Consider the following 16,170-nt stretch of genomic DNA (forward strand, 5'->3'; position numbering starts at 1 on the left):
CCTATCCACACACACATCCACCCATCCACACACCCATCCACTCATCCACACACCCATCCACCTACCCATCCACCCATCCACACACCCATCCACCCATCCACACACCCATCCACCCATCCACCTACCCATCCACCCATCCACACACCCATCCACACCCCCATCCACCCATCCACACACCCATCCGCCCATCCACACACCCATCCACACCCCCATCCACCCATCCACCCATCCACACACCCATCCACACCCCCATCCACCCATCCACACACCCATCCGCCCATCCACCCATCAACCCATCCACACACCCATCCACACCCCCATCCACCCATCCACCCATCCACCTACCCATCCACCCATCCACACACCCATCCACCCATCCACCTACCCATCCACCCATCCACACACCCATCCACACCCCCATCCACCCATCCACCCATCCACCTACCCATCCACCCATCCACACACCCATCCACCCATCCACCTACCCATCCACCCATCCACACACCCATCCACCCATCCACCTACCCATCCACCCATCCACACACCCATCCACACCCCCATCCACCCATCCACACACCCATCCACCCATCAACCCATCCACACACCCATCCACCCATCCACCCATCCACACACCAATCCACCCATCCACCCATCCACACACCCATCCACACCCCCATCCACCCATCCACCCATCCACCTACCCATCCACCCATCCACACACCCATCCACCCATCCACCTACCCATCCACCCATCCACACACCCATCCACCTACCCATCCACCCATCCACTCACCCATCCACCCATCAACCCATCCACACACCCATCCACCCATCCACCCATCCACACACCAATCCACCCATCCACCCATCCACACACCCATCCACACCCCCATCCACCCATCCACCCATCCACACACCCATCCACCCATCCACCTACCCATCCACACACACATCCACCCATCCACACACCCATCCACTCATCCACACACCCATCCACCTACACATCCACCCATCCACACACCCATCCACCCATCCACCTACCCATCCACCCATCCACCTACCCATCCACCCATCCACACACCCATCCACCCATCCACCTACCCATCCACACACACATCCACCCATCCACACACCCATCCACTCATCCACACACCCATCCACCTACCCATCCACCCATCCACACACCCATCCACCCATCCACACACCCATCCACCCATCCACCTACCCATCCACCCATCCACACACCCATCCACCCATCCACCTACCCATCCACCCATCCACACACCCATCCACCCATCAACCCATCCACACACCCATCCACCCATCCACCCATCCACACACCAATCCACCCATCCACCCATCCACACACCCATCCACACCCCCATCCACACACCCCTCCACCCATCCACACACCCATCCACCCATCCACCTACCCATCCACTCATCCACTCACCTATCCACACACACATCCACCCATCCACACACCCATCCACTCATCCACACACCCATCCACCTACCCATCCACCCATCCACACACCCATCCACCCATCCACACACCCATCCACCCATCCACCTACCCATCCACCCATCCACACACCCATCCACACCCCCATCCACCCATCCACACACCCATCCGCCCATCCACACACCCATCCACACCCCCATCCACCCATCCACCCATCCACCCATCCACACACCCATCCACCCCATCCACACACCCATCCGCCCATCCACCCATCAACCCATCCACACACCCATCCACACCCCCATCCACCCATCCACCCATCCACCTACCCATCCACCCATCCACACACCCATCCACCCATCCACCTACCCATCCACCCATCCACACACCCATCCACACCCCCATCCACCCATCCACCCATCCACCTACCCATCCACCCATCCACACACCCATCCACCCATCCACCTACCCATCCACCCATCCACACACCCATCCACCCATCCACCTACCCATCCACCCATCCACACACCCATCCACACCCCCATCCACCCATCCACACACCCATCCACCCATCAACCCATCCACACACCCATCCACCCATCCACCCATCCACACACCAATCCACCCATCCACCCATCCACACACCCATCCACACCCCCATCCACCCATCCACCCATCCACCTACCCATCCACCCATCCACACACCCATCCACCCATCCACCTACCCATCCACCCATCCACACACCCATCCACCTACCCATCCACCCATCCACTCACCCATCCACCCATCAACCCATCCACACACCCATCCACCCATCCACCCATCCACACACCAATCCACCCATCCACCCATCCACACACCCATCCACACCCCCATCCACCCATCCACCCATCCACACACCCATCCACCCATCCACCTACCCATCCACACACACATCCACCCATCCACACACCCATCCACTCATCCACACACCCATCCACCTACACATCCACCCATCCACACACCCATCCACCCATCCACACACCCATCCACCCATCCACCTACCCATCCACCCATCAACCCATCCACACACCCATCCACCCATCCACCCATCAACCCATCCACACACCCATCCACCCATCCACACACCAATCCACCCATCCACCCATCCACACACCCATCCACACCCCCATCCACACACCCATCCACCCATCCACACACCCATCCACCCATCCACCTACCCATCCACTCATCCACTCACCTATCCACACACACATCCACCCATCCACACACCCATCCACTCATCCACACACCCATCCACCTACCCATCCACCCATCCACACACCCATCCACCCATCCACACACCCATCCACCCATCCACCTACCCATCCACCCATCCACACACCCATCCACCCATCCACCTACCCATCCACCCATCCACACACCCATCCACCCATCAACCCATCCACACACCCATCCACCCATCCACCCATCCACACACCAATCCACCCATCCACCCATCCACACACCCATCCACACCCCCATCCACCCATCCACCTACCCATCCACCCATCCACACACCCACACACCCATCCACCCATCCACCCATCAACCCATCCACACACCCATCCACCCATCAACCCATCCACACACCCATCCACCTACCCATCCACCCATCCACACACCCATCCACCCATCAACCCATCCACACACCCATCCACACCCCCATCCACCCATCCACCTACCCATCCACCCATCCACACACCCATCCACCCATCCACCCATCAACCCATCCACACACCCATCCACCCATCAACCCATCCACACACCCATCCACCTACCCATCCACCCATCCACACACCCATCCACCCATCAACCCATCCACACACCCATCCACCCATCAACCCATCCACACACCCATCCACCCATCCACCTACCCATCCACCCATCCACACACCCATCCACCCATCCACCCATCAACCCATCCACACACCCATCCACCCATCAACCCATCCACACACCCATCCACCTACCCATCCACCCATCCACACACCCATCCACCCATCAACCCATCCACACACCCATCCACCCATCAACCCATCCACACACCCATCCACCCATCCACTCACCCATCCACACCCCCATCCACCCATCCACTCACCCATCCACCCATCAACCCATCCACACACCCATCCACCCATCAACCCATCCACACACCCATCCACCTACCCATCCACCCATCCACACACCCATCCACCCATCAACCCATCCACACACCCATCCACCCATCAACCCATCCACACACCCATCCACCCATCCACTCACCCATCCACACCCCCATCCACCCATCCACACCCCCATCCACCCATCCACACACCCATCCACCCATCAACCCATCCACACACCCATCCACCCATCCACCCATCCACACACCAATCCACCCATCCACCCATCCACACACCCATCCACACCCCCATCCACCCATCCACCTACCCATCCACCCATCCACACACCCACACACCCATCCACCCATCCACCCATCAACCCATCCACACACCCATCCACCCATCAACCCATCCACACACCCATCCACCTACCCATCCACCCATCCACACACCCATCCACCCATCAACCCATCCACACACCCATCCACACCCCCATCCACCCATCCACCTACCCATCCACCCATCCACACACCCATCCACCCATCCACCCATCAACCCATCCACACACCCATCCACCCATCAACCCATCCACACACCCATCCACCCATCCACACACCCATCCACACACCCATCCACCCATCAACCCATCCACCTACCCATCCACTCATCCACCTACCCATCCACCTACCCATCCACTCATCCACACACCCATCCACTCATCCACTCACCCATCCACTCACCCATCCACCCATCAACCCATCCACACACCCATCCACCCATCAACCCATCCACACACCCATCCACTCATCCACTCACCCATCCACACCCCCATCCACCCATCCACTCACCTATCCACCCATCAACCCATCCACACACCCATCCACCCATCAACCCATCCACACACCCATCCACTCACCGGTCCACACACCCATCCACCTATCCACACACCCATCCACCCATCAACCCATCCACACACCCATCCACCCATCAACCCATCCACACACCCATCCACCCATCCACTCACCCATCCACACACCCATCCACACACCCATCCACCTACCCATCCACCTACCCATCCACCTACCCATCCACTCATCCACACACCCATCCACTCATCCACCTACCCATCCACCTACCCATCCACTCATCCACACACCCATCCACTCATCCACTCACCCATCCACACACCCATCCACCTACCCATCCACTCATCCACACACCCATCCACACCCCCATCCACCCATCCACTCACCCATCCACCCATCAACCCATCCACACACTCATCCACCCATCAACCCATCCACACACCCATCCACTCATCCACTCACCCATCCACCCATCCACCCATCCACCCATCCACCCATCAACCCATCCACACCCCCATCCACCCATCCACTCACCCATCCACCCATCAACCCATCCACACACCCATCCACCCATCAACCCATCCACACACTCATCCACTCATCCACTCACCCATCCACACACCCATCCACCTACCCATCCACCTACCCATCCACTCATCCACCTACCCATCCAGAAACCCATCCACTCACCCATCCACTCATCCACTCACCCATCCACACACCCATCCACCTACCCATCCACTCATCCACCTACCCATCCACTCATCCACACACCCATCCACACACCCATCCACTCATCCACTCACCCATCCACTCATCCACTCACCCATCCACTCATCCACTCACTCATCCACTCACCCATCCACCCATCCACACACCCATCCACCCATCCACCTACCCATCCATCCATGCACGCATCCACGCAACCACTCATCCACTCACCCACTCATTCATCCACCCATCCATCCACACACCCATCCACCCACCCGAAATGAATGGTAGACTTCTGCAGGCTTATATGAAGGAGACATTTGTGTCTTTGGTTTTAAATTGAAGAGAGTGTGCAAAGTAATCATGTGAGTTGAGGAAACTTTTACCTAATCGCTAAATCAGTTAGAGAATTTAACATGCATCCCCTTTTTTCACTTTACATTTCAAAGTCAGAGTCAGTGTCACTGTTGGTGAAAAAAGGCCCGAAAAAGCAATTTGTGCAAATTTACCTGGTGATGTGCCAAGTCATGGTATTTATTTCAAATACATTGCCACAGCTACATGCGAAAATCAATAATTAATTTTCTCTTCCATATAAAACATTTAAGGTGCATAGTTTGGAAATAGCGATGTTGTGTAACTGTCTAGTCTGTTCACTGTGCGACTAATACTTATTTCAAATACTGGGTGGAGAGGCTATTTATAACATTTTTGTGTTGGGGCTATTTTGTGAACACAGGATGTAGAGGCTATTTCTAACACTTTGTATAGAGGCTATTTCTAACACTGGATATAGATACAAGTTGTTGTGATGGATGTAGGCTATTTCTTATTCTGGTTGCAGAGGCTATTTCTCATTGTAGGTATAGAGGCTATATTTCTTATTGTAGGTGTAGAGGCTTTTTTTCTCATTGTAGGTGTAGAGGCTATTTTTCTCATAGTAGGTTAGAGGTTATTTTTCTCATAGTAGGTGTAGAGGTTATGTTTCTCGTAGTAGGTGTAGAGGCTATTTCTCATGGTAGGTGTAGGGGCTAGTTTTTCTCATGCTGTCTCTCAGGAGTGGTCGGGTAGCCTAGTGGTTAAAAGCGTTCGTTCGTCACGCCGAAGACCCGGGTTCGATTCCCGACATGGGTACAATGTGTGAAGCCCGTTTCTGGTGTCCCCCGCTGTGATATTGCTGGAATATTGCTAAAAGCGGCGAAAACCATACTCACTCACTCATGCTGTCTCTACATTTTGGGTTTAAGAAACATTTTAAAGACATACTGGGTGTAGAGGCTGTTTCTGACACTTGTATGTTGGGGTTGTTTTCAACACAGTATGTAAGAGGCTCTATCAAATGCTGGGTGTAGAAGCTATTATATGAAAATAAAGAGAAGGGATTATCTTTACAGTAACAGGTATTCACTTAAGATTCTAGTCATTGTAGGTGACTTTTCTTTGCCATTTCTTAAAGGGGGACAGTCCCATCATTGAAACACCACTCTAGTTATCTGCAAAACTCCAATTTTATGATAAATAGCAAATGATTCCATGTCATTTGATTGGATAACCATGCAATTTTTTTTGCATTCAACGATTAAATAAGCAGTCTGTAAAGTTAATATTGTTGACATATTTATTAATATAAGAACTGTCTTGAGTATGTTTACTCTGTATGCCTATACATTTATACCTCCAAATATGCAAAACAATATTGACTAAATAATATTTAAGTTTTACACTTGGCACTATTATTACAATATGTAGGCTAAGGTAGAAAGTAGGGTCAAAACTGAGAAGTAGACTCACATCTTGGCTCTGAAATGTAAATATTTTACAGAAAAACACAATTTTTATTTAATAAAAAGAAACCCGGGGAAATTTCTGTAATCTAGACTTGCCAACTATTATAGACTTGCATTGGCTATATTGAATATATTTGTTTCAGGGTCTGTATGACATACTAACTGAGGGGCAGAGCACCCCTTTAATTCCAAGTTAAACAAGTGTCTCATTTCTGAGACAATATGTAGCAGCAGCATAGAATATAATAATTATATCTGTGTATGAATAAAGCCAGTTAGTGTTAAACATGTAACTAAAGAAACAAGGAATGATATCATAGTGTGTCATTAGAATAGGCTTTAATGATGGTATCAGATTACTTGCGTATCACATAAGCTATGGGGAAATACGGTCTTGTAATGACTCGTTAGATACACTGTGGTGTTTAATGACTGGGTTGCTGTACAGTGATAATGGCCTAAGTTTGATGTATGACCTGCCCTGATTAACAGGGACACGATTGTCTGCCTTGAAGCATCACAGATTGATTAGGGAAGACGAGACAATTATAGTTCTCATGGAAAATATATTCATTACTTGAAAACATGTTGGGGCATCTAAGATGTCCGCTGTGGCCCAAGTTGGACTGAAATTGATTTTCGTCAGGGAGGTTGTCCTCACATTACCCAAACTCCCAACATGTGGATTTAGTATTTGCATCAGTGGAAGCACACAGTTCGGAGTTTATTGCTGCTTCAGACAGGAACCTGGTGATGGGGACCTCTCTGCTTGTGTCAGGGTAATCATATAATGGCAGTGCTTGACAAATATTTGTTGGGTACAGTGTAATTTCAGAGTGAAAGATGTCATGTTGTCGTTGATTTGAAAGTTTTTTTAAAGGTGTCGCTACCTGTTTGTTCAAGAAATGCAAGAATTTTCTTTGGCACATATTGTTTAATATGCATCTAAGTAATTTGAATATGGTAAATTCTTTATCATTTTGTATCAGGTCTATAGTATTTCTTACTTTTATGGGGGCGGTCGGGTAGACCTGGGTTCGATTCCCGACATGGGGACAATGTGTGTAGTCCATTTCTGGTGTCCCCCGCCGTGATATTGCTGGAATATTGCTAAAGGGGGTGTAAAACCATACTCACTCACTCACTCCCTCACTCAGGAACGAACAAATGTCACTTGTCATGTCCGGGTTCGATTCCCCACTTTGGTGCAATGTATGAAGCCCTTTTCCAGGGTCCCCCACCGTGATATTGCTGGAATGTTACCAAAAGCAGCATAAAACCATACTCACTCACTCACTCACTCTTTTCAAAAAGAAAATCATTATTTCTTTCATAAGAGTCTGAATTTTTCATGTCTGTATCACAAACAAATCTGTCCATATCAGTAAGTCATCATTTAGTCTGAGTATTGATGGATAATACAACAGTATTAATATTTATGTATAGACCACCATTATCTGTGTCACTTTGGAGTTGATGGATGGCTCGGAACATGAATATTGGATAATTATCCTGTGACTGTTTCAGACTAAATAATAGCAGCATGAATGGTTGATAGCACTCGCCCCCCTAGGTGCACACACACAGTGTCTGAATACACTGTATACAGATCCCTGTACTCAGTGTCTCTGCACCAGAACAATACTACCTGTCAAGGTGATTGATCGTAAATGATTAAGTGGTATTTTTCACCTTAAGTTTATCGCATCTGTAATTTTTGACATGCGTTCTAAACTCTTATCTGAAATCGTAAGGAAAAGATCGGTAGCTTATGTATTCATATCCATATCATATTTTCTTGACATGTGTCATGGTGTTGTATGTTTGGGAGATGACTGACAGTTATAATGAGCCAGCCCTTCTAGGTCAGAGATAATTTAATTTTTTTTTTTGTGATAACAGAAGCATGTTGTTTTTATTACAAAGGACCATTATTATCTCAACAATATTGTAATTGTTGTCTTGAATAAAACATTGTCATATTTAACATGTAAGTGAAAACAGGATTAGCCCCCCCAAATGAATAATTTGGAGCCTTGTTTCATGAATTAAGAGCTGTAATTGTCTTTAAGAATTTGACAAAAGGATACGAAAATTCACTGTCTTTATTTAGCTCTATTCAACCCAACAGCTTGTCTCCAGTTTTCTTAAACATCTGTGAGGGCTAGTTCACTGAAGCATATACAAATACGCTCCAATTTGTCAAATATAAAAAATAATGGTTTGAAGTTGATAGGGGATTTCCCAGTTTACCTCTAGGTGTTGAGAATGGTCGTCAGTGAGACAAACCAACACATGCACATTGCTCTGGATTGTAGTGAAGGAAAGGAGTATGCATGTAGCCGGTGAGTCATCGATGCTTTCATTCACAAGGTTCGATAACGTGGGTGCCGCAGATCCCCTGCACTGTAGCCCGAGCCCGAGCCCGGTGGAGATCAATACTTGGACTGTTTAACATATTCTATCATAATCACCTGAATCACAGTGAGGCTCGGGACACAGACGCACCAAGATGGCTTTCGGAACACACGCTATGCCGGCAAGGTAAATGTAAAAATAACATGAGCATCTCTTGCTGGTATTCATTGTAGAGGGTCAGCCTGGAGAAGTACTGTCAGCTGTTTAATGTTCTCCTTTGTTAAATGATGGGGTCAGATAAATTTCCCTTTGTCATTTGCTGTCAACCTTTATTATATTATTGTGTCTACAGTTTCTATGTTGGAATGCCTAATTGCCAACCAGCCTAATTGTGATGCCAAATATTGGCTCCTCGCCAAGGAACTGTATGGTAAGATGCCATTGTAAAAACCATTGTGGCAGAAGTGTCGTGGAATTTATTGGGAAATTGTGTTTCATAAATTGACAGTCCGACCTGAAACATGGTCAAATAAATCGTGCTGTAAAAACTGTAAAAAATAATATTATGTCAAACTGATCATATTTCTGTATTATGCATAAAATAATGTTCAGTAAGGCCAATCTATGCATGTAGAATGTTCTAGAATATTGTATCAGGGGAGGTCTAAATTATATCTTATTCATGAGAAATATTGATTAGAAATGCATACCTCTGTTTATCCTAGGGTTTCTGTTTGCTGACAAAGCAACTGTGGGAGGGGTGATATGTTCATATTGAAGCAAACAGTTACTGGAGATGTCAGAATATATCTTACAATACATAACCATTTTCCTGAAATCATATGAGTCACATTTGCACCAGAATTTTACCAAACAAGCATTGTTTTATATTTATTCTATGAGTAATTATATTTGCCTTTTGGCATATGTTGACTGATTAATTAACCTCAAAAACAGAAATTAGTTCCAAATTATGACTCCTGAAAATATTTGTCCCTTTATTTATGTTTTATTTTTTTAAGTTCAATGTTTGGTTGAACCCAGATTCTATTTAACATCCAAAATCATTCTTCCAGTTTGTTTAGTTTGTAAACAGTAATAAGCTGTGTCTTGAGTGTAAAAAGTACAGATGACCAGCTTCAGTGGCAGAGAGGTTAGTGATGTCATGGTAACTGATGATGTCACAATGGCCTGCAAAGCATTGTGATGCAATTCATTGTAGCAATATCTCCTTGGAGATATGCTTGATATCACCCAAGCAATATCTCCTGTGGAAGCATGTTTTGGATAATAAATAGATGTTGGTAACATTTTGATAGTAATGATAATAGTAATAATAATGTCCATACAGTACCTGACAAAGTTGGAGCCAGTGCTTGATAAATTGACATAAAATATTTCACTTAGTGGACTTTGATGATTGATGACACTGCAGCAATGTGAATATACTGGGGTAATTGCCCTATGTGTTGATTTCCACTTTTTATGACAGCAAACACCACACTTTCCCAGTCAACAGACACTGCGGTATCTTGCCTTATCATGCAGCAGACACTGCGGTATCTTACCTTATCATGCAGCAGACACTGCGGTATCTTACCTTATCATGCAGCAGACACTGCGGTATCTTGCCTTATCATGCAGCAGACACTGCGGTATCTTACCTTATCATGCAGCAGACACTGCAGTATCTTACCTTATGCAGCAGACACTGCGGTATCTTGCCTTATCATGCAGCAGATACTGCATTATCTTACCTTATCATGCAGCAGACACTGCGGTATCTTGCCTTATCATGCAGCAGACACTGCGGTATCTTACCTTATCATGCAGCAGACACTGCGGTATCTTGCCTTATCATGCAGCAGACACTGCGGTATCTTGCCTTATCATGCAGCAGACACTGCGGTATCTTACCTTATCATGCAGCAGACACTGCGGTATCTTACCTTATCATGCAGCAGACACTGCGGTATCTTGCCTTATCATGCAGCAGACACTGCGGTATCTTACCTTATCATGCAGCAGACACTGCGGTATCTTACCTTATCATGCAGCAGACACTGCGGTATCTTGCCTTATCATGCAGCAGACACTGCGGTATCTTACCTTATCATGCAGCAGACACTGCGGTATCTTACCTTATCATGCAGCAGGCACTGCGGTATCTTGCCTTATCATGCAGCAGACACTGCGGTATCTTGCCTTAACATGCAACAGTGGTAATGATAAAAGCCACAAGCAAGTTATAGTGTCCTCGATCATGCTTGGGTAACAATAGAATTTGATACCTATTATCCCTAGTGTAATATTTATCCAATTTCATAGTTTTATTGATTTATTTCATGATGATCCCCTTTGACAGTTGTTCGAAGCATGCGTGTTAACATATGACACAACCAGGGAATGGAGGCATATGGTGGAAGCGTGTGGCCATTCCACGAGTGGTCTCAAGGTCAGACATGTTGCTTCCATCTGATCTGGGAGACAGGAATAGGAGCTGTTTGGGACATATAGCTGTTATGTTCTGAGACAGATGCGATATAGAGTTGATTATTTCATAACTCCTTGGGAGGCATTTAGAAGTTGGAGTACTAAGTAAGGATAAGATGTATGGATGGACAACTGCTTTATTACAATTAGGCGCGACCACTTGCTTGATACCTGTGTTAGAACCTACACCCAAACGTCGCTCCTAATTGTAATAAAGAAGTTGTTCATCCATCTATCTTATCCTTACTTGATTATTTCATATTTGATATGTAATTTGACATTGTTTATAATAATAATAGGATATTTATATTGCACATATTTCCACACCACTCAGGGGCATGCTCAAAGCGCTATTACCTGGTCACTGGATAAGCGTGCACTCAAGAATCATTCTCAGCTCCCTGGGGAGTATACAACCAAAGCTGCCTGTTAGGCACTGAAAGGTTAACAACCACATTGCCATTCACTACTGTTATAGTAAGGCATAAATCTTGCATAATGTTTGTTGCAAGTTCAAGGTAGGGTCACAATCAATTGTTTCTGTAGGGACTGTCCATTCAATATTGAAGATGGGGGCGACAAATCAGGGAATTTTGTTTACTTTCCTCTCTGAAAGGAGAAAAAAAAAAAGTTTTAGGGGATCCAGAAATATTTCGTATTGCTAAAACCTAATGCAAAACAATTTTGTTGACCTTAATGATAATATTTACATTGCTGACAATGACAATAATATGGTGACAATAACAACAATAACTTAAATGATAACAAACATCGACTTTGATAACAGTGACAATAATATAATGACCATAATAACAAAAATGACAATGAGTACCATGACAATTATATAAACATTGTTTACAATGTGTCAATAGATAGCAATGACAGTAAAATGAGGAAGACAATTAAATAACAATGATTTCAATATTAACCAAGATTGACAATAACAACATTGGCAATAACATGATTGATGACAATGGTGACTATGATAACAAAAATACAAATAGGAACAAAATTGATGTTGAGAACAATGGCAAATATATAAACATTGTTTACAATATGACAATAGTGACAATGATGTATGAAATGCTATGAATAGGAACACACTATTATTTCTCATATTACAATGTCACACTGACACGGCAAGCCTGAGATTATATTTCAAAAACTTCAATATCACCACATCACTTCTTCATCGATGATGATAATCTTAATTTGCTGTTGAGTTAAATGATGACTAAAGATTGTTTTTATCAGCTGGATGCTGATATATGGATGCTTGTGACGATAACATTCAAAACATGACAAGGTCGTCGTGACCCAGAACTGCTGGTATGACAATCAGAAATTCTGGGTTAGCCAATCTCATCACCTCTATACAATCTCCACCACAAACAACAACTGCTCTTCCGCATGCACAATGGCACACTCCTCTCTATGTTATCTGCCCTGCAGGCAGACAGGGAAAAACTCAATGTTAGAATCAGCCACAAAAAGTCCTCTGCCTGACTCCTTCAGCTGTTGGCAGTGTAAGCTCCTCCAGATTGCTGAACCCGGTCTTAACATACGGTCGAACTTCGAGATGTGTCCCTCTCCTCCGGTGAGACACAATAAAAACAACAGATTAAAATCTTAAACTGACGGCTCAGTTGAATGCAGAATGGTTAGTTACGAAGTCAAAAAACAAAATGATGGGAGGGATAAACTCATTTTACCAGCTGGAACAGATGGGACCAAACTTAACATCTTTAATTTTTTGGTTAATTTCTTTTTAAACGTTATTATTTCAGTTTAGAGTGATTAGAAAAGTGCTATTTATCATCAAAGAATTCTTTTTTCTTGTTGGTATTCAAGTTTCAGTGTCTTCCGGAATTTGAAGTTTTATGAAATGCAAATATGTCAAGTGTTTTTCATTTGCTCCTGTTCGGGTAATTTCCAGTTGCCGCATGTTTACGATTGATCTGGACAGTTCATCTGGAGCATGATAAGGAATGTGATAATGATTCAAGTGCATGTCACAGTTGGGCTGGCTGTTGGCGAGATAAAAATATGTTTTAATATAGCAGATAGTGTTTCTGATTTGACAAGGCCTACATTCAGATTCACAGTTTGGTGTGAGTGTGGTCTGTGTGGGTTTCTTATGTAAAGCTATCCGTGAAGATCTGGGTTAGAATAGGTCTTCAGCAACCCATGCTTGCTGTAAAAGGCGACTATGCTTGTCGTAAGCGGCGGCTAACGGGATTGGGTGGTGAGGCTCACTGACTTGGTTGATGCATGTCATCGTATCCCAATTGCCTGGATCTTGCTCATGATATCAATCACTGAACTGTCTGGTCCAAACTTTGATTATTTACAGACCACCATCATATAGCTTGAATATTGCTGAGTGTGGCATTAAACAAAGAAACAAACAAAAAAACAAACAATCATGTTAAGTATGGAGGCATGGGTAGCCCAGTTGTCGCCACAATTTGCTATGTAGAGTTGCGTCCCTTGGACATGCCAGACACCTATGATTGTAGGTTCGAATCCCGGTTCACCCCGATTATGTTTCTAGGTTTGTCAGCACCATACCAGTGCTTGTGGGTTTCACCAAAGTGGTAAATGTCTGAGACCTGCGTCACATCAGACTTTCCTCCCACATTAAGCTGACACGCTGTGATATAACTGTAATACTGTTAAAAGCGGCGTTACAACCAAGTCGTTCACTCGCTCATGAACCGTCTCTTTTAACGTCATACGATTTCATAACATTAATTTATAACTCTTCTGTAAGACAAATTATTTTACCCAGAACAAATATCAAAGGCATTGTTAAGAGAAATATGTTTTATTACCACTTTATTTCACTATTTTTCAGCTGTAAATTAGCATTTGTACACATTTTTATTTCCACAGTATTAGAGTCAAAATGTCATTTTTTTTAAAGTCTAAATATTAAACAGAACAAATTTAATATCTATTGATTCAGTAGGTTCAAAGAGTACATAGAACCTCGACAATAGTAAAGTATGGATATTTAATGGCATATGATTGAGCCACAATGGCATGTACAAAGACTTCACTAATCACACTGTTGATAGCTGCCAGGTAACTAGTATAAACACTGAAATGGATATTACTTATATATTTAAAGTAGCCTCTTTCTAGTACAAGGACTTACTATCAAACGTTATTAGATCTATTCATGTGTACTTACAAAGCTCTCTCAGTTGAACAATATGGCGCAAGTAAACAGTTGCTGTCAAATATATTTTCTCTGTTCTTGAAAGCAACTTAAAAATTGGTGTTGTAAATAAAAAAGAAATATCAAATAGTTCGGTGATAATAAATCAGTGTTATCAATGTTAAGGTTTAATGTGGTAAATCAGTAAGATTAAGCATCTTTAAATGTGACATTTGAGTGAATGAGTGAGTTAATGTGATTTAACATTAAGATTTGACATTTGAGTGAATGAGTGAGTTAATGTGAGTTAACAGTGTTGTCAACAGAATTCCAGCTATTACACTGCAACCTGTATTTATCTTCCCAAACTGGCTTCTACAGGACATATCCTTGGGTGAAATCAAGCAATATCTCCCATAAACTTGCATCACAATGCTTTGCAGACCATTTCTGAAGTCATAGGTTACCATGACATCACAATCAAATGACATCACTGATGTCTCTGCTACTGAAGCTGTGCTTTTTACACTCAAGACAATGTTGATTACTGTTTTCAAACTGAAAAAGTTGGAAGAATGATTTTGGATATTAAATAGAATCACACCTTGGAGTTTTAAACTTGTGTAAAGTTGTGTTGATTTTTTTGCTGTCAAAAGACACTAGGGTGAGATTCTCAACATGATTGAATCTGGACCAGGCAAACCAGTGACTGAAAGTATGAGCACTGCTCCACGCCATTATCATGACACTCAATCGGTCAGGTCACAGAGCCTGATCACCCAATCCCAATGCTATAGTCTCCTCTCACCACTAGCATATGGTACTGTAGAAATAGTCTGCCCCATAATCCAACGGGTGAACTGTTAAATGATTTGTTTGATGTCTATAATTTCTTCAAATTTAATGTCTCGGTTACATCAGAGCCAGATATCCTGTATTTCGGCTGGCATCAAAACATCTTCAGACTTTCAACAGAAGTCCTCTTCACTGTCAACTATCCATAACCAGTTATGCATGTAATAGTATCTTGCTTCTCAAACCTCCTGTGCATGTGTGAGGCAGAAAAACGTCATTTCTTTCCTGTGCTTTAGTAGGTAATCTGGTGTTAAGTTGCCAAGTAATAAAAGTTAAACTTTAAGTTGGTGTGACCTGTGCATGTCGCTTTTTTGAATGTCAAGGTCA

General features: G+C 44.8%; 1 protein-coding gene across 2 annotated transcripts in view; it reads left to right on the forward strand.

The window, feature by feature from the left end:
- The window catches only part of LOC139449833 (tripartite motif-containing protein 2-like), a 70,555-nt gene that overhangs the window by 15,515 nt on the left and 38,870 nt on the right, over positions 1-16,170 (forward strand). The window contains exon 1 of one of the 2 annotated variants that reach the window (XM_071231385.1): positions 9,438-9,518. The exons of the other annotated variant lie outside the window; for it this stretch is intronic. The gene's annotated coding sequence lies outside the window, so the exon portion shown is untranslated. Of the gene's footprint in view, positions 1-9,437; positions 9,519-16,170 lie in introns of those variants that run through there. 2 annotated transcript variants of the gene reach the window in all.

The sequence above is a fragment of the Haliotis cracherodii genome, unplaced genomic scaffold (genome assembly GCF_022045235.1).
Source record: "Haliotis cracherodii isolate W230 unplaced genomic scaffold, xgHalCrac1.p SCAF_8, whole genome shotgun sequence".
NCBI classification, from domain to species: Eukaryota; Metazoa; Mollusca; class Gastropoda; order Lepetellida; family Haliotidae; genus Haliotis; species Haliotis cracherodii.